The following is a 27,664-nucleotide window of genomic DNA, read 5'->3' on the forward strand; positions in this document are numbered from 1 at the left end:
CTGAATGTATATATAAATAAAGGGAGAATTTACCATGAGTTTGATTGCAAGGTTCGATAGTGTGAAAGTGTCAATTCTTCCCATGTTGATCATTAGAGAAGTTGAATGCAATCATTATCAAAATCTCAATATCATATTTTTTTAAAACTCAATAACCTGATTCTAAAATTTATATGAAAGGACAAAGGGCAAGAAATAGCCAAGACTTTCCTGAAAAATAGAATAAGAGTCACCAACAGTCTTAAGACTCCAGGGTATTGTGGCAAGAGAAGGCAGACAAAACATCTTTACAAGATACTACAGGCATGTACTTTCTCTTCCTCCAGTGGTTAAGGATTTCTTAAATCCAATAAATGGCACCGACCATAATGGAAAGTATTGATTACGCTATCTGTAGTAAAATTTACAACTTCTTTTTTTTTAAAAAATAAAACAAAGCAGAAAATGACCATATACAGAAGGAATGGGTTGTGATATAAGAGATATTCTCATTACACACCAGCGGTTTTAAAATGTAATCTTGTACAAGTGCATTGTAAAACAATTCAGCAATCTTAGTGAAGCTGAAACTCTGTGTGTTATCAAAAATCCAGAAACCATAAAAAATAACATCAGATCAGTAACATAGTATCAGTAAGAATTTATTGCATGGAATAATAGACTGAGAAGTGGAAGTCTTCAAATCTAAAGCTGATATGAAGCTCAGAGGCAAGCATTGCGGGTTGGCTTATAAGGTGGAAATGAGAAGGTAGTTTAATCTTGATAATGATTGATTATTACAATGGGAGTTGTCAGATATCAGGAGGTTGGTTTAAACTGTTATATACCACTTTAGGAAGATGATTTAAGTCTCTCCTATGATTCTCAGTTGTGTCTACAGGAAATTACCTAAGTTAACTTTCCCATATGTCCATGGAATAAGCAAGATTTAAGTTTTGCTGTGTGCTGTGCTTAGTTGTTCAATCATGTTGGACCCTTTGTGACTCCATGGACTGTAGCCCTCCAGGCTCCTCTGTCCATGGGGATTCTCCAGGCAAGAATACTGAGTGGGTTGCCATGCCCTCCTCCAGGGGATCTTCCCAACCCAGGGATCTAACCCAGGTCTTCAACCCAGGTCTTCCACATTGCAAGCAGATTCTTTACTATCTGAGCCACCAGGGAAGCCCAAGAATACTGGAGTGGGTAACCTGTCCCTTCTCCAGGGGATCTTCCTGACCCAGGAATCAAACCCTACCAAAAACCAAACAAACCAAAACCAAAAGAAAAAAAAAAAAACAGACCAAAATAAACCCCCAAACAAACAAACAAAGCCCTTGCACTAGAAGACTTTTCTCCATAGCTGCATTTATCAGAATAGGAAAACAAAAAAACAGTGGCCTAAATATCCATTAATAGAATAGTAGAATGGATGATTATGTTATAGTATAATCATACCACAGAATATTAGACTATAAAGCAATTTAAAAAGTGAACTAAATCTGGATGCATAAGTACGATTGAGTCTCAAAATGTACTATTAATATAAATGAAAAATAATTAAAATATATGATTCTATTTATATAAAAAAGCAGCAAAATTATAGATAGATAATAGATAGTGGGAGGCATATGTAGTAAAACCATAAAACCAAATCAAAAATATTAAGAATTCCTGGTTATGATTACTTCCAGAGAGAAGGAAAAAAGATGAATCAAAATCAAAGGTCCATTAACATTGTGTGTGCTGTGTACTTAGTTGTGTCGGACTCTTGGGACCCCATAAACTATAGCCCGCCAGGCTCCTCTGTCCATGGGGATTCTCCAGGCAAGGATACTGGAGTGGGTTGCCCTTTCCTTCTCCAGGGGATCTTCCCGATCCAGGAATCAAACTCAGGTCTCCTGCATTGCAGGCAGACTTTAACGACTGAGCTACAAAGGAAACCCCCATTAACATTCTATTGAGGTTCTATTCCTCAATCTGGGAGTGGAGAACAAGCGTGCTCATGTTTTTATTATTCTTTAAACTGTGTGCATATTTGTATTTGGATGCAATATATGTTCTTTCAAAAATGTGATGATTTTAGAATGTTAGCCATTTTTACATTTAGAGGTAAATTTATACTTGCTATAATTTTCTTCTAATTTTTTTGAGGCCCGTGTTTCTACTTTTCTCCTTATCGGTGTTAAAACTTAATCACTATGTTTACTCTCCCAGTAAGTTTAAAAACTTAGCATATCTTTTATGTTTTTCCTGTAATCTCAAACAGTCGTGTCTTGTGTTTATATTTGTGAATCACTGCCTATTTATAAAAGAAAGTTTTTCTTCTAGATATGTTCTTTATACAGTAAGTTTTCTAAGGACTTGAATGCTTGGCGTCTCTTTATTTAGCACTTATGCATTTAAATGACTGGGTAAAGTGCTTTCCTTAGAGCAATTCAGGGAAATTGCCTTGTATTATTCTTCCATTCAGTGCTGTACTTGACAAACATGATGTTGATCTCATATTCTTTCCTTTTATGTGATCTCTGTTTTCTTTCTGGGAGATTGTCACTGATATTCTTAAAATTCCCTAGCAAGTTATTTCTTGTTTTTCCTTTTTTGGAGCTTTATGAACCAGCCCTTTCAGGGTAAATATATTAAACTATGCTTTTCTATATCTCTGGAATCAGACACTTAATATTATTACTATAAATATATGTTCTTTCCTTCTCAGTATCCATTTCTTTAAAGTTTCCTCAGAGAGAAATCAGTTCTTTTAATTCTATACTTTATATTGATTTTTTTTTTCTCATATTTTGTCTCTAGTTTTCTTAAACATTTCTGGGAGAATTTCTCACCTCAATTTTCCAAGGCACTAATTTTCACTTTGCCTGTAGCTCATGAGAATTTTAATTAAAAACTGAGCTTTGAATACTGATGTAATGTCTGTTATAATGTAATTTATATTGTTAACATTATATGAAAAATAATCAATTGTCAAAAAGGAAAATAATGTGACTTTTTTTTCCAAATAGAAAATTATCCTGTCTCAATTTCTTAGGCTACTTAAAAATATTAGACATCCAAACCACTATGAATTTTTCCACATCGTTAGTTACTATGCAGATTTCACAATTTTTTTCACATATTCCATTATCTTCTTCAAATGTGTGTGTGAACATTTACATTTCAATGTTAGCATATCTAGTCTAAATAAATTGCATTTTTTACTGTTTTTTCCCTATTAAAAAATGTCATTCTAAAGCATTATGTTTGAGTCATTTTATTTCACTGAGATTTCAACTAAAAATATACTCAAGTGCAGATGCTCCAGCCACTTAATAAAGTATATTATATACTGTAGTTTTTACTTTTCCAAATTTTATTTATTTTTATATTGCTTATTTTAAAGAGCTATTTTGAGATATAATTATACAACTCTCCTTTAAAGCTTTGGAAAGAGCAGGAAGGAGTAGGAAAATACATGAGTAAGAAAAAAGATAGAGTATCACATACTTATGCCCTGTGGCTTTTGAATAAAGTTGCTTATGAATACGTATCTGTACTGTGAATCCACTGCTGATTATTTCAGTAGCCTCAGTCATAACCTCTGAACCTCTCTATTTGTCATCTGAATTATGAAAATAATAATACCTGCTTCACAGGTGGTGAGGAAAGGAATTATATACTTATTTTAAAAGTGAAGGAAAAAATACATACTAATAAAATCAAAACAACTTTGCTTTATATTTTTCCTTTAGATGTTCAAATTATTTCAAGAACATAAGAATATACAAACTGGAAATAGTATGTATATAATAACAAACTTTGTTATGTGTTCTGTACACATATTTTGGTTATAAATGTTTTCAAAATAAGTTCCTATATTTAATGTAGCATTCACCCAATTTTTAAAATTTGTACACTAAATTATTCATATGTTAACTCGAGTTTACTGGCCTTTGTGTGCCATAAAGCAAGCAAAACATTATTTTTATGTTTATAAATTTTAAATTTTGTAGTGAGTTATTATATAATGCAGTACATTTCAGGATTTATTTTTCCTATTCAAGAAACAATTTGTTTTGGAGTCATAATTGCTTAATTTTGAACATTTAAATAATTATTTGTTGGCTAAAAGTGGCAACGTTTGGGAACAATTAAACAAAAAATTGACTTTTATCTTATGGTGTCACATCAGCCTACTATGCTGAGTCAGTTCTCACACTTAATTCAATTTTGTAATAAATCATTTCACATTGCACATAATAGGAAATCAATGCATATAATTTGAATAAACAAATATATGGAAGCTGATAAGAAATGTCAGGTCTTTCATTGTTTTGTTAATGAAGAGCTCAAAAATAAATTCCTGTTTGACTGATGCAAACAGTTAATTGAAATAACTATTTGCATTTATATGATATTCATCTGAATATTTAGTGCTAGATCACTACCTCTTCAATTGCATTTTTCCTTGCTACCTTATTTACTGCATTTCTGAATCATAGGTCACATTATAATCTACTTGTATTCAATGTAGATTTTGATGAAACACCTCAGGATCATGAATCTGGATATCTCCTTTCTTTACTAAAATCTTTCAAGGGCATGTTTCAAACCTGACACAAATCCCTGGTGAAACTCTTACAACTCTACTATGCATAATGGCAATAAAAATGAAGATTTAAAAGAAATAGTGCATATTTACAGCTGTGTTTACAACATTCTATAAAGAGCATCTCGACATTGAACGTGTCTGAATGTGTTACCAGCAAACTGCGCATGAGATGAGCAAAGTACGTCACATGTAACTGTTTCTATTCCAAATCACTGCACTGTCCCCAACCATGAAAACTGCGGCCATAAGGGCATCTTTGCAATTCATATTCTTAAGAGTTTTAGTTTAGTATTTATTTTAAAAATGAGATTCTGCTTAGATTTGGGCCAGTTTTATACTTGGTCACACAAAGGCCAACTTTTGTACCACAGCAAAAGAAGAGATCAGGTGGGATTTGAATTAAGAAAATCCAGGAGGCCCTAGTTTTCAACCTTTTCTTTTATCCATACACATCTCACTATTCCATTAATTTAAATTCTCCATTCTGGTTGAAGTAAAGGTGAAAGTATAAGTTTAGCTAACGGGGAACTGTGTTTTGTTTGGTATAGATTCACTTACAAGGTATGTTAAATATGAAAAAAAAAAGAATACGATGATAATAATCACTTTGTTATTGCAAATTTTATATGCAACTCAGGGACAAGCTTCAAAGAGAAGGATTCTCAAGGCAATCTCTATTGAAAACCTGCAACAGTAATCTTTATCCTGTTGAAAACTGAGTTTCAACAAAAATATGCCCCACACAGGTATTTTTCCTTAGTTTGAAAAATGTACTTAATTATCTTTAGGATATTTCCTTTCAAATTTGCCCCCTGAGGTTCATCTACTTATTCTAAACTTGTCACAGAAAGATCGTGTCTCCCTAGTGTTTGTGGTTATTTGGTTCCACTTAAAGAGTTTAGAAATCGAAGAAGAGGCAGAAGATGGAAATATTAAGTCTTTCTTATAAGATGGCTCTTTTCTTTGTAACCTTTAAAAAATAAATTTGTCTCAAAGTACAGATGATTTTCGCTTATTGAATGCTCAAGATTGGAATAAATATTTCCAAGTCACAGAAGTGAAATTATGTGTTATTATGAAACAATTAACAAGATTAACCTATTGACTGAGAAAAAGCAATTTAGGATCAATCCCCCCAAAATCACTAAGTTAAAAAAACACAATATTAACTAATAAGATCTATTTTTCACTCATGTCATTCAATCACAACTCCACGTCCAATTCTTAAGGAAATACCATGTAAATGATCAAATTACCAGATATTTATTTGCATGAAAAGTGAAAGGCTATTAAAATTATCAAATTATAAGCAAAAGTTGTTGAAATCTAGGAAACATTTCTCAATGCTTGTCTCAGTCAGCATTATTGGCTGCTGGCTGCACACATTAGAAATGCAGTGCAGCCACACAGGGAGAATATGAATTTAGAAATATATCAACTGGCTCATTGAAAGAGAAACCCAGGGAAGCAGATTCTGAAATCTCCCTGGAATCAGAAGCATCAAGAGACCATAGGCTTGGCCACTTAGCACCAGTATGACTAGAATGCTCTTACTGCTGCTGGCACTACTGAACCTAGCCATTGATACTCCAGACCTCAGTTCCAACAGAGCTGCCAGAAGAACCCTGACGCTGCCTCGTGTGCCCTCTCTGGCTCATCCCTGTGGGTGACGGCATCTCACTAGCTCTGCCTCTGCCGTACGCTAGGGCCCCAGGTGAGAGGATGCACCTGGCTTTGAAGATTTCTATAATCTTGCCACCAACCAAATTTCATAGTGAGGCTTTCTCATAACAAAAATAGCCTTCACATGCTGGCAAATGATGTACTCTCCAGAACAACTTATTTTTTTTTTTCCCATAACACACAGACCAGAGGAATCAGCCACGGTAAACTTTTGGTTACGTTAGATGGCCAGAAATGACTGTGGGATCATTCCTTCACACCTTCATCCAATTTGTATTTGAGTTATTTAATGTTGGTAAATAAGGAAAAAGAAAGACAGGGCCGGGAATTGTTTTTGACCTTTAAATCCATTATGCTTGGTACGTCACAGCAGTTGCTTCATAACTTCCCTGTCTGAACAGAACCTCTCTATTATGTTCTATGTCTAAGCAGTGCTGTGAGTATGCAAGAGGAGGAGGGAGGGTCCCAGGTGGTCCCTTGTATCAGATGCTTTTCTTCCATCGGCATGTTTTCTAGCCATCTATTTAGCTACTTGTTTTTTAATAAGGATAATATCTTAATGACCAACCCTTTCAGAATTGCAAAGTCTTCCTTATTTCTCTAGATATTTCACTTCTGGAGTTCCTTAACTCTCTTTAATTTTCCAAACCTTTACATTCTAAATGTAAGACAAAGAAACTGGATAGGTAGGTAAATAGATAGATAGATAGATAGATAGGCAGGGAGCAGACTTAAAAACCATCTTATGTCACAAAATATTTGATATTTATTAGAATGATTTTAATTTTTTCAAGTCTTTCCTAATATATTCTAAAGAATTCTCTCCATGAATTCTTCATAAATATTCAAAATAAGAATATTCTTTCCTACTTTCTAATGCTTCATAAAACTGTCTACAATTTTATGCGTGTTTTTCACTTTATATAAAGTCATAAAAATAACAGATTCACACATTTCAACTTCTTGAACTGATTTTTAAACTTTGTCTATTGTAATTTTTACTTGTATCAAATAGAATCTTGAGAACAACATTAACTGTTCAAAGAACTGACCTCATCATTCAGAAGTTTCCAAATAACCTTTGGCAGAAAGTAAGGCACTCTATAATACTTGTTTTTTATTTTCTACCATATAGGGTAATATTTTTACAAGGACAATGTCTGATACCTCTGCAGAAATAAGCATCTGCTTCTGAAGCACTCAGAGCACTTGCAACTTCAGATAAAACTCTATTGACCTAGTACCCTTTCCAGGACAAAAACTTTTCTAATGACCTCTGCAAAAAAATTTAAACCAAATCTTTAGGAAAAGTATTAGTGTCTAGGAAAAACTTTTCTCCTCAGACTTTGGAGAAATATCTCATCTAGATTCAGAAGCAGAATAGAGTTTCTTTTATATGACAATAATAAATTCAGATGCCTTGAAGATTAGACCAAATTTTCCCCAGTTCAGTGTTCACTCTCTCATGGCCCATGACATCTCCACTTAGCTGTCAGACAGCAATACCATTTCAACTCTTAACCCCCTCCAGTCATCCTTTAGGTTGGAAAAATCATTTTATTACCAAGCAGGACTCTTAGTGAAACCATTTCATGTGTGGAATAGTGTTTTATGGGTTGATGAAGTTAGGGGCTTCATTTATTTTATAGATAGATGTTTCTATACACTATTTCCACTGATGAAGTGGAGTGAAAGTCCATTGTCTCCTTTCTACCAGCAGACCAAGGTAATAAACATGCCTGCTTCCTCCCCAAAGACACACACCACGACCGATACAGAGAAAAGATATTCTTAGACTCATTCTTAGGTTTGGACTCACATGCACCCTTCTGTGTTCCACTCTCAAGTGTGATCCCAGAGTAGTCCTTGAAAAATCATGTCAGATGATACCATTCCTCCAATTAAAACATGTGATGGCACCTCCTTTCACACAGAGTAAAAACCAGCCTACTCACAGTGGCCTTTCCCTGAGCTACCCACATCCTCCTCTGGTTACCTCTGAGACCTCATCTCTATCATTTCCTTCTCATTCACATCACTGAGGCACATGAACTTCTCTACTCTTTCTCAAACATTCAGGCATGACATAGCCTTAGTGTCTATAACCTCTTCCTCCAGATTCCTCATGGCTTCCCCCACCCTTTCTTCAAGTATAGGACCAAGTAGCATCTTACACTCTGATCTTCTCTTTGTAAATGCACTCTCTCCCCCATCTCCAGGACTCCAAGAACTCCTTGCTTGGCTTTATTACTGGCCATTATATGTATCATTTTCTAATACACTGACACATTTTACAAATTCTAATTAAATAAATTGAAATTTAATTCCATTTACTACATTAAAAAAATAAAGCTACTCACATTTCTAGCATTCAATATCCCATCTAGTTGCCAAGATCAAGAACTGGTGTCGCATTTCACATTTTACTTCAGCAATCCCAATCACAGATAGATACCCAGGAGAAAGCCTGCACATATAAAAAGGGGACATGTACAAGAATGATAACAGTAGCACTTCACAAAATAAAACATGCAAACGCTTCAAACAAGTGAGTGCATGAATAAATCAGATATAATGCAAGATTATATAGCAAAGCGAATGGACTAACATGGCATGTGGAAACAGGGACTGCTCTCCATTAATTTAACTTACAGTCATCTAAAAAATAGAAATTAGATTGCTCAATTTACTAAATTTTCCTCATCTGCCACTTTCAAAAGTGCAGAATATTTCAATAATTTGTGAATATACTCAAGGTCACAAATTGGAATACAAATATGGGTGAAAAATGAACTTTCAACAATTCTAAGAAAAATAATTTATTATGAAATATTTATTTCATTCATTCAAAGGAAAAGATGAGAATCCTATGCTTTTTAGTTGCTCAGTCCCTCTCTATACTCCAAATCATAGTTCATCTTCAACAAGTATAGAGGCACAAGCCACAGAAGACCATGGCATTTGGACAGAGTAAACTCTTGCTTTAAGCACAGAGGGCAAGGGATTTGGGAAGCATTTACCTGGGCCTGCAGGTATACAGATTATACTGAAGCATCTCTGAGTACTAAATCCCCAGAAACATAGATATCCATGTGATTTTTTGAACTACATTTTTGTGTGTGTGCACTTGATAGTTTGATATGTGGGGTTTTCTTGATCTTTGTTTAAAGGCAATACTTCCTGAGCATAAGTCACTGCAAATCTTAGCAGCTATACTCTGTAAAGATGATTATAGCAGAAAAGTAGTAGATGAATAAAGGACTCTTTTCCAAGGTGTTTTTTTTTTTTTTTTCTATTCCTTTCAAGAAAAAGGAGGATGTATGCCAAAGAGCAAAGGAACCATTCTATGGAGTCAGGATCTAGTTTTTGTCTTATTCCAACTTGACCTAAACACACATTGAACAAGCTAATTCAATTTCTGGTGTTTGTTTGGTGGTGTGATGATCCCAGAGAGATTCTCCAAGAGACTAAATGATAGGGAGCGAGCTAATCTTGCTGTCTTCCTTAGAAAGAGGAATTTTTCTAGTGAAATTTGATGGGATAGAGGAGGTTGGTTATAATTATTCAAGATAATAATAGTCTTAGGGCATGCATGAGTTATCTATTTAAATAGTACCCCCTAGCTGAGCTGCATATCAAAATATGGTTAACTTTGTGCTTGGGGTTGAGATTATGCTGTTGTTAAGGTTAAGTAATCCTGCTATTTTTCTTAACAACATATATCTTTCCACTTTTAATCTATCATTAAACAGGCCTGCCAAATTGAGACCATACATTCAATGAAGTAATTAAACTAATTTATCTTTTACTATCCTGCATTGTTAGCCAATACAAAACTACTTTACATGGAGACATTGGTGGAGTAAATCTTCAGGCAAATTACAAGGTATCTATGACAAATCAGATTTCTGAGAGCAATACTTTAATTTGTCCTAAAATTCCACTTTGAAATTTGCAATTAACTCTTCTGTTTGACCTCTACCTCAAGAGGTCCAAGTAGAAAAGCCTTCAAGGCAATGGTTAATTGGATACATGCTTTCTAAGTTAGAAGTTTGAAAAAGTATTTTTATAACTAATTCTTTGGAAGTAGGTATATTTGACTAAGGTATTTTAGTCTAATTTCTGTGTTTCATATTATAAATAGCTGACCTTCATGGCTTTTGCTCTGAAAAAAAATTGATTTTTAGAAATCATACCATTTCAATTAAGAACAATTACTAATGTTTGTCTCCTGGTTTACAAAATTAACATATCAAAAAGATATGAGAGGCTAGAAAATCATCTTTGTTGTGAATTTCTCTCAGGATTTTTTTTCCTGCTGTTTTTAGAAAAAATGTTAGAATGAATGAAAGTGTTGTTCATATAGCTCTTAATTGATATATTGGTTTCATGATGATAAATAATCTGATTAATGATTTTACCAAAATAGTGGCATAATAAATGTATGCTTTGGATCCTACTTTCAGCCATCAATTATAGTCAACATAATTAAAGATGTGTATATCTAGATTTAGAAATGGTATTTTTTTAGATTAGAAAAAGAAGGAATCAGTAAAGTGGTGACTAAGTGTTGAGCCTACTATGCTATAAATTAGGAAAGGATGATAGTGGTTTGACTCTAGATGCTTAAGAGGAATAGAAGGGGTTCGTGTTAAATTTGGAAGCAAAGGTAGTTTCAAGGTGGGAAGCTGGGAGGTAGTTGCATCAGTTCTCAATAAGTAGCCTGTAATAAACAATAATTATCAGCTGTCACAAACATTCTGTCTATAACCTACAGCTGAATCATGAGGCTGCCAAAGTGTAATTTACCAGAAGTTAGTACCCTTGGAGAAGAAAATGGCAACCTATTCCAGTGTTCTTGCCTGGAGAATCCCAGGGACAGCAGAGCCTGGTGGGCTGCCATCTATGGGGTCACACAGAGTTGGACACGACTGAAGTGACTTAGAAGCAGCAGCAGTTACCCTTGAGCAAGCAACCCCACAGTCCCTATTTAAGAAGGGGTGAGCACAGAGGAGAGAGTGAGAAAAATAAATTAAAAGTGAAACAAAAAATAAATGCCTCCCATTTGAAATGAGCATATAAAAACCAATAGAAAGCAAAAAAAAAAAACAACTCTGATTTATGAAAGATAAGTAATATAACTATGACAAAGCATTAACATATTTTTGTTCATGAATTATAAAGAAAATTTTAGGAAATATTTTAGATTTATCTTCAAAGAAATAAATTAAAAAATCACATCCATAAAAAATAAGTTATGAAATAAAACTCGATCAAATGAAATTAGTTAATTGGAATATGAAAGTGAATTCATTCAATTTCTTTGACATGAAAAATTCAACTTTTTAAAACTTAAAGATGGATAGAGTAATAGACTCTACACTATATAAAAATAGTAAATTATAATATAAAATTGAGAAAAATTACACAGAATTAAGCATCACAAGATAAAAATGATTAAAAATGTAGAAAAGCAGGTAAGCTAAAATTTTTCTGGTAAGTTTGAGGACAGAGAATGGAGGAAACAGCAAAGAAGTGACACTCAGAGTGAAAACAATAGTTTCAATGGGAATGTTTTTCTTTGAAAAGCATCATGTTAAAATAGCACTCAGTGTATTCATGGGGAAAAATTACGCATAGGCAGTTCCATGCTGAGACACTGAACACAGGAATAAAGAAGTCTTTTTAAACAAATATCAGGAAAAATGTTAACTAGTATAATATTAATAAGGCTTACAATAATGTTTTTCCTGCAGCAATTAATGGTGAAAGGTAATGGAGTTACATGTGAAAGTAATGAGGAAAACTGATTTCAGTGTAGAAGTAACTGATTTGCTAAACAGTCATTCAGAGGGTACAGCAGCTTCCATCCTTCCACAACAAAGTAACTGGAACAGAATTGGCACTGCATCCTCTCTGTTGAAAAATCCATAATTTCTATATAAATTAATGGGTGTCAAGGAATTCAGTATCAGACAATGGAGTATAATGATCCCTCAGAGATGGGAAATTATCAAATGAGTTGATTCACAATGCTGCTCTAGGTCTCTCGCTGGAGACACTGAGGTCATGGGGTAGACCCATGGAAACAGGGATTTGGCAGTGAGTGGGTAGGCAGGTCAAGGTATCAATAGTGTGCAGGCTCAAGCACAGGAAGAGGAGAGGTGGGCAAAGAACTCCAGAAATCTGCAGAGGGTCCACTTCAAGTATAGAATCATGTACTGATTAGCACAAATGGGTGAGGAAACTAAAAATGGTTGGCAAGTGAACCACGTGAGAAGATGAGGGAGAATAGTGCCTGACACTCAAATAAAGCTTGAATGAGTGACTTTTCCCACCAACCAGAGAGCAAAACCCCATATTAGTGGGTCACTGAAAACAGTGCTAAGACGATCTTGATTCAGTAAAGGGGGAAAACACTAAATATTGCTTGATCTAAGAATACTCATAGGCAAGACCAAAAGAGTGAAATTTTTTCCAAGTAAATTAATAAATAAAGCTCAGTAATCTTCACTGGATACAGAAATTTTGAGGATACACAACATAAAAGTTGTAGTGTCTGGCATCTAATCAAAAACTATGTATTAGGCAACAGAAACAGAAAACTATAACTCATAGCAGGGAGAGAAATCAAACAAAACTGACTCAAAAATGGTACAAATGATAGAATTATGAGACAATGACTTAAAAAAAAATAGATTATAACTCTTTTGCATACTCCATCAAGAAGCCAGATCAAATATTGAACATGTTAGGGAGAGAGATGAAGGAAATAGTAAAGGACCCAAGCTGAGATTCTAAGCATGAAAACTACATCTCATGATAAAAATATACTAAAGGTACTAAAGGTGATAAATGTTAGATGAGATACTTCAGAAGCAAAATTAGTAAACTTGAAGGCATAGCAAAGAAATTAAACCACAAGCGAACGAGAGAGAAAAAAGACTGAATGAAAGGAATGAACAGAGCATCAGTGGAGCGTGGAACAACTTCAAGCAGCCAAGCATGTGGCTGTTTGGAGCTGCACAGAGCGGAGACTGGGGTGGAAGAAAAGAATTCAAACTATGATGGAACAGAATTTCCAATGCAAGTAGAAAAAGAGTAGAGCAACATCTTTCAACTACTGGGAAAGAAAGGAAAAGTCACCTTATATATATCATTTACTAAGGGAAATTCTTAAAGAGATGGGAATACCAGACCACCTTATCTGGCTCCTGAGAAACCTGTATGCAGGTCAAGAAGCAACAGTTAGAACTGGAAATGGAACAACAGACTGATTACAAATTGGTAAAGGAGTATGTCAAGGCTGTATATTGTCACCTTACATATTTAACTTCTATGCAGAGTATATCATGAGAACTGCCAGGTTGGATGAAGCACAAGCTGGAATTGAGATTACCAGGAGAAATATTAGTAACCTCAGATATGCAGATGACACCACCCTTATGGCAGAAAGCAAAGGGAACTAAAGAGCCTGTTGCTGATGGTAGGTAAAAGAGGAGAGTAAAAAGGCTGGCTTAAAACTCAACATTCAAAAAAAACTAAGATCATGGCATCTGGTCCCATCTCTTCATGGCAAATAGATGGGGAAACATGGAAACAGTGACAGACTTTATTTTCTTGGGTTCCAAAATCACTGCAGATGGTGACTGCAGCCATGAAATTAAGAGATGCTTGCTCCTTTGAAGAAAAGCTATGACAAACCTAGACAGTATATTGAAAAGCAGAGACATCACTTTGTCAACAAAGATCTGTCTAGTCAAAGATATGGTTTTTCCGGTAGTCATGTATGGATGTGAGAGTTGGATCATAAAGAAAGCTGAGTGCCAAAGAATTGATGCTTTTGAACTGTGGTGTTGGAGAAGACTCTTGAGAGTCCCTTGGACTGCAAGGAGATCGAACCAGTTAATCCTAAAGGAAATCAACCCTAAATATTCATTGGAAGGACCGAGGCTGAAGCTCCAGTACTTTGGCTACCTGATGCAAAGAGCTGATTGATTAGAGAAGACCCTGATGCTGGGAAAGATTGAAGGCAGGAGGAGAAGGGGATGACACAGGACAAGATGGTTGGATGGCATCATCGACTCAACGGACATGCGTTTGAGTAAACTCCGGGAGATAGTGATAGACAGGGAAGCCTGGTGTGCTACAGTCCATGGGGTTGCAAGGAATCGAACATGACTGAGTGACTGAACAACTACTACCAAGGGAAAATATTTTTGAGAAATTGAAGGTGAAGTATAGATTTTATTCAGACATACAGAAGTAGCAATATATTAGAGGAAGAGCTGTAAGCAGAAGGAAAATGATACCATATGGAAACTAGAATCTATACAAGAGACAAAAAGCATCAGAAATAGTAAATCCATAAATAATTGTAAAGTATTATTATTATTTAAATAATTAAAAGCTAACTCACTATTTATGCATGTTGTAGCATTTACAGCAGCTGTTGAAGCTAAATATATGACAGAACATGAAGGCTAGGAAGAGATAAATAGAAGTACATTCTAAGGATATTTTATTATACATTAATTAGCATACTATCATTTGAAAGTAAACTAAAAAAATAAAGTAAGTATAAACTGTGAGCAGTTAAAGTATATACTATAAACATTACATCAACTATTAAAATAATGCCAAAAGAAAGTTATGGGTGATAAATCAATACAGGAAATAAAAGAAAATGATAAAAATACTAGTTAATTCAAAGGAAGGCAGAAAAAAAAAAAAAGAAAATGGAACAAAGACTAGATAAGACAAAGAGCAAACAAATAACAATATGGTAGTTTTAAACAGTGTGGAAGTTTTAAATATGGTAGTTTTAAATACAAATAACAATATGGTAGTTTTAAACACATATCAACAGTCACATTACATGTAAATGGTCTGACCATCTCAATTAATAGAGATTATTATACTGAAATAAAAAATTAGCACCAACTACATGCTGCCTACAAGAAATCTACTTTAACTGTAAAGACAAAAATAGGTTAAAAGCATATATATGTAAACACATGTAACATGCTAATATCAATGAAAATAAAATTTCAGTTGAATCTATTGGTAACAAGCAGATTTCAAATGAAGTAACAATAATGCATGCAAATATGGTCAATTCTAGGTACATGTAACAGTCCTAATTATTCATGCACCATGTAACAGATACTCAAAACATATGAAGCAAACATAGGAAAAACTGAAAGAAGAAATAAGTAATTTATGACACCACTCCCAAAACAATAGAACACACAGACATAAAATCAGTAAGGATATAAAATATTTGAAAAATACTATCAACTAATACTTCCTATTAATATTTTATACAATACTCCACTCAACAATCACAAAATACGCTTTTCTTGTACAGAAAATTTGCCAATATGGGCTGTACCCATAATGGGCCATAGAACCATTATTTTTAAGAGAATATATTTTTTTTACAAAATATATGCTCTGACTGCAACTGAGTTAAGTTACAATAACGTAAAGATATCTAGAAAATCAGCAAATATCTGGAAACATAACACTCAACCTGAGGTTGAGAGAGTGTCAACTTAAGGTTATTTGCCACAAATTAAAAATAAAGAATATTTAGCATGATTTTCCATTTTTCTCTAGCCACAGTGAGGTGGAGAATTGGATCTTAACCCTGATTGAATTTTACCCAAGACACTCACAGGAAGTGAGAAAGGAACATTGTTAAGGAGACATGCAGAGACTTATTATAAGGGAGGATTTTAGAAATTAATATAGAAAGGAAAAGACAACACATAAAGGAAAAGAAGTGGAGGTAAACTTCACCAAGAATAATGAATCCCTGAAATTGGGGATGGGACTGAAAACATGGATGGAGTGGTCAAAGTGTGATTCTTGAAATTTATATTATGGAGTGTCTGCAGTTACCACTAGTGTCAATTGTTCAAATTAAAAAAAAATTTAGAATGATAAATAAGTAAATTCAGAAAGAGGAAAGGTGGAAATCTAGAGAATAATATTTAAAATTCAAACACAATAAAAAAGAGAAAGATAAGAAGATATTGGAAGAATGTATTTACAACACATGTAACTGATAAAGAAGCAGGAACCTGAATAAGATGCCCAGAAAGGTAATAAGAGATGCAAACAAACCCATAGAAATACAGACAAATAATATGAAGCTGCTCAAAGTAATGAACTTGAATGGTCATAACACATAAATGATGCTTAACCTTGTTACTGATCAAAGAATGCACATTTAAGAAGATGAAATCCATCTCACACACAATAATTCAAAAAGGTGATTCATCCCGTTATGTAGAGACACGAGAATTTGCACAACAGTCGGAATATGAATTGGTCAACCAATAACTTTGGAAAGCAATCTGGCAAAATCTAAGGAAGTTGATGTGCATGGGATATAATCCAGCAATTCCAATTTTGGATAAACGCTCAGACATGTATGAGGAGCTATGACCAACATAGCATATTAAAAAGCAGAGACATTACTTTGTCAACAAAGGTCCATATAGTCAAAGCTATGGTTTTTTCAGTTGTCATGTATGGATGTGAGAATTGGACTACAAAGAATACTGAGTGCTAAAAAATTGATGCATTTGAACTGTGGTGTTGGAGAAGACTCTTGAGTGTCCCTTGAACTGCAAGGAGATCCAACCTGTCCATCCTAAAGGAAATCAGTCCTGAATATTCATTGGAAGGACTGATGCTGAAGCTGAAACTCAAATACTTTGGCCACCTGATGCAAAGAACTGACTCACTGGAAAAGACTCATGCTAGGAAAGATTGAAGGCAGAAGGAGAAGGGGATGACAGAGGATGAGATGGTTGGATGGCAGCACCGACTCAATGGACATGAGTTTGAGTGGACTCTGGGAGTTGGTGATGGACAGGGAAGCCTGGCGTGCAGCAGTCCATGGGGTCACAAAGAGTCGGACTTGACTGAGTGACTATAATAGTCATTGTAATATTAGGTATGATGTAGCAGAAACCATAATACCCATCAATAAGGGAATAATTAATAAAGTGAGGTTTTCTTATTACACGGATGGATTAGGATAAAATAAAGCAGTATAGTTAAAATAAACCTAAAAATATCGACAATAATAACTCTCTAATAAAGAAACATGAAAAGAATATAGGTTCAGTAGAATATCATTTACATAAAATTCCTTAGCATGATATGTGTTTTGGGGTATGTATGCACATTGATGTATTGTCTATACACTAATACAAAATGGAGGCTTCCTCTGAAAATGGATCCAATGGAATTACAGAGCACAGAGGGGGAAGGGATTGGTTTTATTTGTTCTGTCTTGTTTCTTTTTAAAAAATCTTAAAGAAATATTGAATATAATCAGATTTGTTATAGCTGGTTAATGGGTATAGAGTGAGAGTTGCTGCTCACATATTTTTTATTTTTAAAATATGTTTTGAAAAAGAGAATATAGGAAACACTGGTATATCTTATCATCTGAACATAGATGGATAGATAATAGATAGATAATAGATAATTTTGAAGAGCACTTAGTCATCTGGATGAGACATTTTAACTAAATTTATATATTAGCTCATTAAAGGGATTATTTATATTGGTTGGGGATTACATACTCTCACAAATGTGAAATTGAGCTATTCAAGGTTTATAAACATCCAATATATCATCTGGTCATAACTTTTTTCTCTATAATATTTATTGAAATTTAATTATGTTTATAAAACTGTTGATCCTCAATATTTATGGTGTGCTGTTCTTAGTCACTCTTCATGTCTGACTCTTTGGGACCTGTGAACGGTAGTCTTCCAGGCTGCCCTGTCCATGGGGATTCTCCAGGCAAGAATACTGGAGTGGGTTGCCAGGCTCTCCTCCAGGGATCAAACCCAGGTCTCCCACATTGCAGGCAGATTCTTTACTGTCTGATCCACCAGGGAAGTGCCTGCACTTTCCTAAATCATGACTATAATATTTCATATAAAGAATTCCATAGCAAAAGTTTCTATAAGTACTTTCTGCAGTTTATTCATAAAACTAAAGCATTCATATTTGATATTCTTCAAATTCTCAAAAACATGCATTTATCCTAAAGTTTGGATTTATGAAATATACAATGGAGCTATTCAAAAATATATAAATATTTAAAAGATTAAGTGACTAATATATTTGCAGAGATTTTGCCCATGTCATAGTTGTATTAAACCATTAATAATTGATTTATAAAAACATTTCAATAAATGAGAGGAAGAAATTATCTATCTTGCCCCATGAAATCTGTATACATTTTAAATAGTTGATAAAATCTCAATATTTAAAGGACAGTGTTAATCATAGGAAAAATTTTAAAGTTTTTAATGGGCTAAAATTCACTCATAATTTTTCCATGTTTTTGTTTCTTGAGATTTTCATTTTGGTTAATGTTTTAGAGATTCAAAGAGCTTTTTAAAAATCTTTTGTAGAAATACACCTTGCTTCAGTAATATACACTTTTTGTTACTAAAAGCTTTCCTGCACATATACAGGGCTGTTTCTCACTATGAAAAGTTAACAAGTGTTATCATCAATGGTAAAATATCTTTTACACATTATTCATTAGTAAAATTCTAAACTCTAACTTTCTTTTGTTAAATAATCAGAGTAGCATTCATGGATGGCTGGAAATATTTGAAAAGATATTTTCTATGTTTGAAAAACAAGTTTTTGTGTTAATAAAATAAGCTTAGTGATGCCAGACAGCTTTAATCATGAAGGCTTTTCAGCAATTAGATTATTCAATCTGGGCTCATGATTTCCCTCTGTCTCAAGCCATAATCATAAGCAGAGTTTTAGAAAGATTTTTGAATAGGAAAGGGAAGGTTAATAAGAATGATTACACATATTATAATGCCTAAAATAGTACTAGCACAGTAAGAAATAAATTCAATATTTTGTGGAAATCTTTGAAGTCTAATTTATTTTATAAATGGCTTTGTATTCACTGATATCATTCTAATTAAAGAGAAAAATATATGGAGGATCTTATAAAGATGTAGTTAGTAACAGTTATCTTTGTTTAAATATTGTGTCTTGAAGGAAAACAGAAATAAAGTGGTAGAACAAAGGAAAAAACCAAAAATTACCATCAACAAAGTGATTACATTTTCATCAATCCCATGACAAATGAGAGAGGGTTTCCCAGATTTGTCTTTGGTCAACTACTTATGTATTTCAGCTTGTTATTCAAAAAGACAAAGCCATTGCAAATACTATTAACTTTTCAAGAGTTAAGTATAATTCTCTTAACTCTGTCACCAATGGTGATATACCTAGGCTGGAGTTTCAGAAAGACTACAGCTTCTGTTTTTTGGGCACCTAGTTAAATGCCTTAGTGGCTGTTCATAGATCTTCCCCAATTTGTACCTGTGCTTGCGCAAGTGCTATCTGAACACAGCAACTTTCGTCAAATTGTATTGTTTGATTGACCAGCACTGTCCAGAATAGCTAATGGATTGGCCAGAAATTTGATTCTGTCCAGCTAAAGAATACAATGGTTTTTATGATCTTTTGTGTCAACTAATGAAATCTTATTCACTCAGTCGTGTCCGACTCTTTGCAACCCCATGGACTGCAGCCTACCCAGCTCCTCTGACCTTGGAGATTCTCCAGGCAGGGATACTGCCTGGAGTTGCCATGGGTTGCCATGCCCTCCTCCAGGGAGGCTTCCTAACCCAGAGATCGAACCCAGGTCTCCTGCATTGCAGGTGGATTCCTTACCATCTGAGCCACCAGGGAAGCCCAAGAATACTGGAGTGGGTAGTCTTCCCATCTCCAGGGGAACTTCCCGACCCAGGAATTGAACTAAGGTCTCCTGAATTGCGGGCAGATTCTTTACCAGCTGAGATTCAAGAGAAGCCCTATAGATTTTTTATTTCTAAATGAGAGTTATTTCCATTTTGTAATGCATAGTAGAAAGGGATTCAAAGTTAGAAAAAAAAAATTGTATTTGTTCAAGGTAAAGAATTCTATACGCCAGAGTGAAGTGATGAATAAGAGGTGATAAATCACACAGAGGAGTATGTACAATCAAGCTCTCAGAGGAGTGAAGACTGAAGTGAAAACGAGATGAGATTTCGAACCTGATGTAAAGAGCCTTTAGTTTGGAGAACAGTCATCTGCTCATTAATGCACATTTAGAAAAATTTTCATCTTTGTTAATGCTGTATCTCTTTGCTACTTACAAGCCAAAAGTTAGTTTTGTAACTTTTCGCTCATTCAAGCTATATGACTTTGGCAAGTTATTGTCCTTCTGAATGAGTTTTTCTTTAATACAGTGGGATTATAGTGCTAGTATTATACATTTATTATGAAGATCTTTAAGTCTAACATTCAAAGTGCTTTAAACAACTCCTAGTCTACAGTAAGTCCTTAATAAATGCTATTTATTATTATTATTATTATTATTGTGTTTGCTTCTATCCTATCTTTTGTCTTTTCTTGTTCACGTATATTAACTATGTATATACAATATTCATAGAAAGTATGCATATTTTAATAACAGCATTATAGATTTATGTACTTACACTAAATGCAAAAAGTATGATAGAGTCTGTATCTTTGAAAAGTTCACTGTACCCTCTGTGACTGCATTCTCTACTTCGTCCCAGCAACTGTTATTTATATTATTCATCCTATGCTTTCCTTTTTAGTTTTTCATTTGTATTCTATAAGAAAGTTGACTAAAATATACAAGAGGACTTCCTAGATGGTCCAGTGGTTGAGAATCTGTCTGCCAACACAAGTGACACAGGTTCGATCCCTGGTCCGGGAAGATCTCACATGATGCTGGGCAACCAAGGTGCATGCACCACAATTACTGAGCCTGTTCCCAAGAGTCCAGGAGCCACAGCTATGGAGCCGTGTGCCACAGCTACTAAGACCCACGAGCCTAGAGCTTGTGCTCTGCAACAAAGAAGCCACGGCAATGGAGTGACACAATGGAAGGATAAATAAAGCTACCCATCCAAGAGGAATATGTGCTTCGGGCAGTTTCATGAGAAAGAACTGAGTTCTGAAATTTTGGGTTTTAGACATTGAGGGCTGCTAAAAATAAGCTAACTAATAAAGGTCTATATTAGCAATCAAATGTCTACTTTTTAAATTTTTGCCTGTTTTTTTCACTTTACAAAAATAGTTGCAATATGTATCATTCTGGAACTTGCTTTTATTCTTCAAAAGTATATTTTTGCTATTTGATAATTTCATCTATGAAATGAAAAGACACTTGTTCCTTGGAAGAAAAGATAAGACAAACCTAGACAGTCTATTACACAGCAGAGACATCACTCTGCTAACAAAGGTCCATATAGTCAAAGCTGTTTATTCCAGTAGTCATGGATGGGTGTGAGAGCTGGACTATAAAAAAGACTGAGCACCGAAGTATTGATGCTTTCTAACTGTGGTGCTGGAGAAGACCTCAGAGTCCCAAGGGGATCAAACCAGTCAATCCTAAAAAAAAAAAAAAAAAAATCAACCTTGAATACTCATTGGAAGGACTGATGCTGAACCTGAAGCTCCAAAACTTTGGCCACCTGATGTGAAGAGCCAACTCACTGGAAAAGACTCTGATGCTGGGAAAGATTGAGGCCAGGAGGAAGGGGGGTGACAGAGTGTGAGATGGTTGAATGGCATCATCGACTCAATGGACATGAGTTTGAGCAAGCTCTGAGAGATTGTGAAAGACAGTGAAGCCAGGCATGCTGCAGAACATAGGGTCACAAAGAGTTGGACAAGACAGAGCGACTGAACAAGAACAACATGCAATCATCTATAGTTCTTTCGCTTTTATTACCATGTGCTAGTCCACTGTACAAATATGTTACATTAGTTATTCATTTTATCTTTTGATTCCATTGACAAAAGTTGTCATCTTTATTATGCTAAACGGTATCTCATCCATATTGTTCAATAAATAATTTTGTTCCTAAAGGGCTTCACTACATTTGTTTTGTTACATGTACTATTAGATATTTCTATCTTTATTTCTGTTGCAAAGAATATTGATATTGACAAGTTATGAAAACATGCTTTGAAAATGTTAGAAAATAAAAGAATGACTTCATATGTATTGATTTTTTGTAAATCAACCATGCTAAACTTTCTTATTAATGTAAATATTTTACCTGTAAATTCCTTGCATGTGCTATATTTACACAAGAATTTCACTTACAAGTAATTATAATTTTGTTTCACCTTTTTAAATCTTTTTTTTTGTAGGCTGCCTAAACTAAAAAAGATAGTTTGCATCTATATTTCATTCCTAATCTTCAAGTAATGTAATAAAAGCTAACTACTAAGGAAAATGTTTGTAGTAAATTCTGCAATACAGCCTTTAGTTTGTAAGTAACAAACTTTTATTCCTTGTTTGCTGATAGATTTTTATCAAGATGGGATATTAGATTTCATTATGCTCTTTTGGTATCTATTATCCCAGGTTGTACTGGTGGGAAAGAATCTACCTACTAATGTAGAAGACACAAGAGTCACAGGTTGAATCCCCGAGTCAATAAGATCTCCTGCAGTAGGAAATGGCATCCCACTCCAATATTCTTGCCTGGAAAATTCTATGGTTGGAGGAGCCTGGCAAGCTATAATCCATGGAGCCACAAAGAGCTGGACATGACTGAGCGACTAAACACACACACACACACACACACACACACATGATAATTATATTTTTCTCTTTAATTTTTAAATCTGCCTGCTTATATCATTTTTATTTTGAAACCAAACTTGCATTTTTGGTATGTCTCTATATTGCTCAGAAGGCAATATCTGAACATGTTGATGTATTCATTTGCTATTACCTACTTTAGTATTTTTGCTTCTATATCCATGGATGAGATTGGCCTTAATTTTTCTGTGTTCTAATGTTCTTATCTGGTTTATGTATCCAGGATGCATGTCTTCTTTAATCTTTGGATTATATAATATCAGAATCATATGTTACTTGGATAAGTGGTAGAACTTGTCCTTAAAATTGTTTGGTCTCTTGCCTTCTTTGTGAAGAGACTGTGATTAAAAGTTCAATTTTCTGAATGATTACAGAATTATTCTGCTTTTCTTCTTTGAGTCATACTGATTGACGTATTTTTTCCCATTTTAGCTTTTTAATTCTTTTCATCAATTATTTGGAACAATACTATTTCAGACTAGAATAATTTTAAATCTATAGTAAGGCCTCCCATATTATTTGAAAGAAATTTCTTATATCTTATTCTCCTTTTAATGTTTTAAACCTTGGAGGATTCTTTCAATATTTTCATAGTCTTTACAAAAAAGAAATCTGTACTTTTATTCTCCACTTGTTTTCATTAATTTGACTCACCATAATTATTTTCAAATGAGTCAGTTCTTTGCATCAAGTGGCCAGAGTATTGCAGAAGTGACTCATTTGAAAAGACCCTGATGCTGGGAAAGATTGAGGGTGGGAGGAGAAGGGGATGACAGAGGATGAGATGGTTGGATGGCATCACCGACTCTATGGACATGAGTTTGAGTAAACTGCAGGAGTTGGTGATGCACAAGGAGGCCTGGCGTGCTGCAGTCCATGGGGTTGCAAAGATTCGGACATGACTGAGCAACTGAAATGAAGTGAACTGATATTTTCTTTCAATTTCTTCAGTTTTCCCAGCTGTTCTCTTTTCTACTTTTTGTTAGAATACTTATGATTAGATTTGTTAGATACTTATAATTAATTATGTATTTAATTCTTGTCATATAAGTTTCTTGAATTTTTCTTTATGTTTTGCTTTAGATTTTTCTCATAACTTTTGTTTAAGCTCACTATATTTAACTGGTTTAATTTTTCCTTATTGAGGCATAATGTCATAAAGTAAAGGCATCATTTTGCCGACAAACATCCATATAGTCAAGGATATGATCTTTCCAGGAGTCATGTATGGATGTGAGAGCTGGACAATAAAGCGGGCAGAGGGCCAAAGAATTGATGCATTTGAACTGTGGCACTGGAGAAGACTCTTGAGAGTCCCTTGGAAAGCAAGAAGATCAAACCAGTCAATCTTAAAGGAAATCAACCCTGAATACTCTTTGGAGGGACTGATGCTGAAGCTGAAGCTCCAATATTTTGGCCACCTGATGTGAACAGTTAACTCACTGGAAAAGACCCTGATGCTGGGAAAGAATGAAGGCAAAAGGAGAAGAGAGCAACAGATGATGAGATGGTTGAATGGCTTTACCCATTCAACAGACATAACTTGGGCAACTCTGGGAAATGGTGAGGGACAGGGAAGCCTGGTGTGCTGCAGTCCATGGGGTTTTGAAGAGTTGAACATGACATGACTTGGCAACTGCACAACAACGTCATAAAGCAAAGTGTACAGTGTTAAGGTTCAGAGTTTGATGAATATTAGGAATGTCTACAGTTAGGTAACCACTACACAAATGAAGGTAAAACACACCTCCTTTACCCCACAGGCTCTCTCTGGGCTCGTCACAGCCATTCCCCACTGCCTGATAGACACCACTACTTACTTTGGGACTTACTAGCCAAGGAATTACAAAGGTTCTTCTGTGCTTGGCTTCTTTCACTACATGTTTTGTTAAGTTGTTTCTGGATTCTTACTATCACTAAATGTTGTCCTTAAAAAAAAAAAAAAAAACTGCCATTCAGATAAGACTTCTGTAAGATTTGATGGGTAGTACATTTCTTATTCAGCAATGACCCATGGGACACCATGGCGTTGTCCACTGCCACACGTTTTGTACTTCTCTGGTGGTTTATATGGTAAAGAACATGCCTTAATTTAAACTCTTTTGGAATAATTTGGAATAAAATAATAATTTTATTTTGATCCATGCACTAGAAGTATTTTTTGTATTTCATATGAATGTGATTTCTCTAGTTTTGTGTTTGTTAGGGGTTTATTTTCTGTATGATACTAACCACTTTAATTCATGTATCTTCCTTGATTTTTGAATTTTTTAAATCTTATAGTGGTGTTCTATATAATGCTAACACTTTTGCTCTACTTGTTCATTTATCTGATATTAATAATTATTTATCAGCATGAATTAACCTGTACTGAGTGTAGTATTATTTGGAATTAATTTCAAATATTTTCTTTCAGACAAGTTTCTTGAATTTAGCATTTTAATTTGTTTTCAATATTTCATTTGTGTTTTCTGTTTTTTCTCTTTTTCAGTCTGTCTAACCTTGAGTTTTATTATTCTCAACTCAATTTCATCTAATTAAGTAATCAATTCTTCTTGTTAATTTTGATTGGCTGTTTGAAAGGGAAAAATTTGCTTTTGCTTGTGAGATATGTCCTTAGTCTGTTCTGTCCTTGTTCTGTTCATGCTCTGAAAGATGGCTTCACTGATTATAACATTCTGGGTTGAAATGTGTTTTCTTTCAGCACATTAAAGATACAACAATTTCCTTCCCTTCCTTTCTTGCCCTTGAAAATTCATCTCTTAGATTAATTGAAGTTCCTTTGTCGGCAGTCTCCTTTCACCTCCATCTGCTTTTAAGGCTTTCTCTCCCTCTTCGGTTTAGCAGCTTTACCTTGTTTTGCCTAGGTGAGTAATTTCCTTCTTTCTCTTTCTCTCTCTTTATCAACATCAACTTGAATAAATGGTATTCTGGATTCTATTCCTTCTAATATTTTACTTTTAAATTCAAATTATTTATGTTTTCAGTTCAGTCATTCAGTCGTGTTCGACTCTTTGCGACCCCATGGATTGCAGCATGCCAGGCCTCACTGTCCATCACCAACTCCCGGAGTTTACTCAAACTCATGTCCATCAAGTCAGTGATGCCATCTAACCATCTCATCCTCTGTTGCCCCCTCTCCTCCTGCCTTCAATCTTTACCATTCATATATATATATATGTATATATATATATATATACACATATATATGTATATATATATATATACACACACATATATGATTTATGTATTAGCCCAGTTCATTTTTATTACTCATCTTTTTAAAATATACTTTCACTTGTTATTCATATTAAACATATTTTAAAATCAGATAATGCTAGCTTCTGATTATTATCATATTTTAGTGTCTGATAATTTTCATATGCGAATCATTGCTTGTTGGTAACAGTAATCTTTTGTCTGGAGTGTCCACTGTTTGTCACTGATGGTGTCTTAATTGCTTGTGAAATTTGTTAGTCTTTTTTTCTGTGAACAAGTGCTACTTAGAATTTTTTTGTAATAGCATGGAAATCTTATTGAAGTAGAATTATATCAAAGGTTATTTTCTTTTGCTTCTACTATAGGCTTAGGAGCAATATTATTCTAGTATCACTTTAAATTATAATGTTTGGTGTATAGTTGTGTGAAATAAGGTTTCATATACTTGTGAGTGATTTCTGAAGAACATGAACTCTCAAAGGAAACATTTGTGTGCCTTCTTACACTACCAATAGCAAGGCAGGGATGTTTCCAACAGGTGTCTAAGAAACACTATTTGATATTTTGAAACAATGTCTTTATGAGACACACGCAAAAAAGCATTTCCTTAATTATATATAAAAGGTAAAATAAAATTTACCAAAAACATTAATAAACACAAATATAGTCACCTTTTTAGTAGCAATAAAATGGAAATCAATTCATATTTAATAGCTTTGTAATACACAAATTATAAGAGGCTTCTTTGGGGGTATTTTTGTTTGTCCTTTTACTTTTTGTCTAAATGTTTACTTCTTTTAATGATTTTTTTATACTGTCATTAGCCCACAAACTGCAATTAGGCTACCAGAATTGAGCTACAACAGATATTAATAAAAGTTCCCTATACAACTAAAATCCCAATGTAAGTGTGTATAGAATGCAAAATAAAGCTAATGGAAATGGTGGAATTCCAGCTGAGATATATCAAGTCCTAAAAGATGATGCTGTTAAAGTGTTGCACTCAAAATGTCAGCAAATTTGGAAAACTCAGTGGCCACAGGACTGGAAAAGGTCAGTTTTCACTCTAATCCCTAAGAAGGGCAATGCCAAAGAATGCTCAAACTACCATACAATTGCACTCATTTGGCTTGCCAGTAAGATTATGCTCAAAATTCTTCAAGCTAAGCATTAGCAGTAGGTGAACCAAGAACTTCCAGATGTACAAGCTGCATTTAGAAAAGGCAGAGGAACTAGAGATCAAATTGCCGACATTTGTTGGATCATAGAAAAGGCAAGAGAATTCCATAAAAACATCTACTTCTGCTTCATGGACTCCACAAAAGCCTTTGACTGTGTGAATCACAACAAACTGTGAAAAATTCTTAAAGAGATGGGAATACCAGACCACCTTTCTTGTCTCCTGAGAAACTATGCAGGTCAAGAAGCAGCCGTTAGAACCAGACATAGAATAAAGAACTGGTTCAAAATTGGAAAAGGAGTAT

General features: G+C 34.3%; 1 long non-coding RNA gene across 1 annotated transcript in view; it reads right to left on the minus strand.

Annotated features, from left to right (window-relative positions):
- Window positions 1–3,343: 3,343 nt before the first annotated feature.
- LOC145518166 (uncharacterized) overlaps window positions 3,344–27,664 on the minus strand; it is a 55,525-nt gene continuing 31,204 nt past the window's right edge. The window contains exon 3 of the long non-coding RNA XR_014062668.1: window positions 3,344–8,729. This is a non-coding gene — a long non-coding RNA (uncharacterized LOC145518166). The remainder of the gene's footprint in view (window positions 8,730–27,664) is intronic.

This window comes from Giraffa tippelskirchi, chromosome 8 (assembly GCF_054371585.1).
Source record: "Giraffa tippelskirchi isolate mGirTip1 chromosome 8, T2T-mGirTip1v1.2.pri, whole genome shotgun sequence".
NCBI classification, from domain to species: Eukaryota; Metazoa; Chordata; class Mammalia; order Artiodactyla; family Giraffidae; genus Giraffa; species Giraffa tippelskirchi.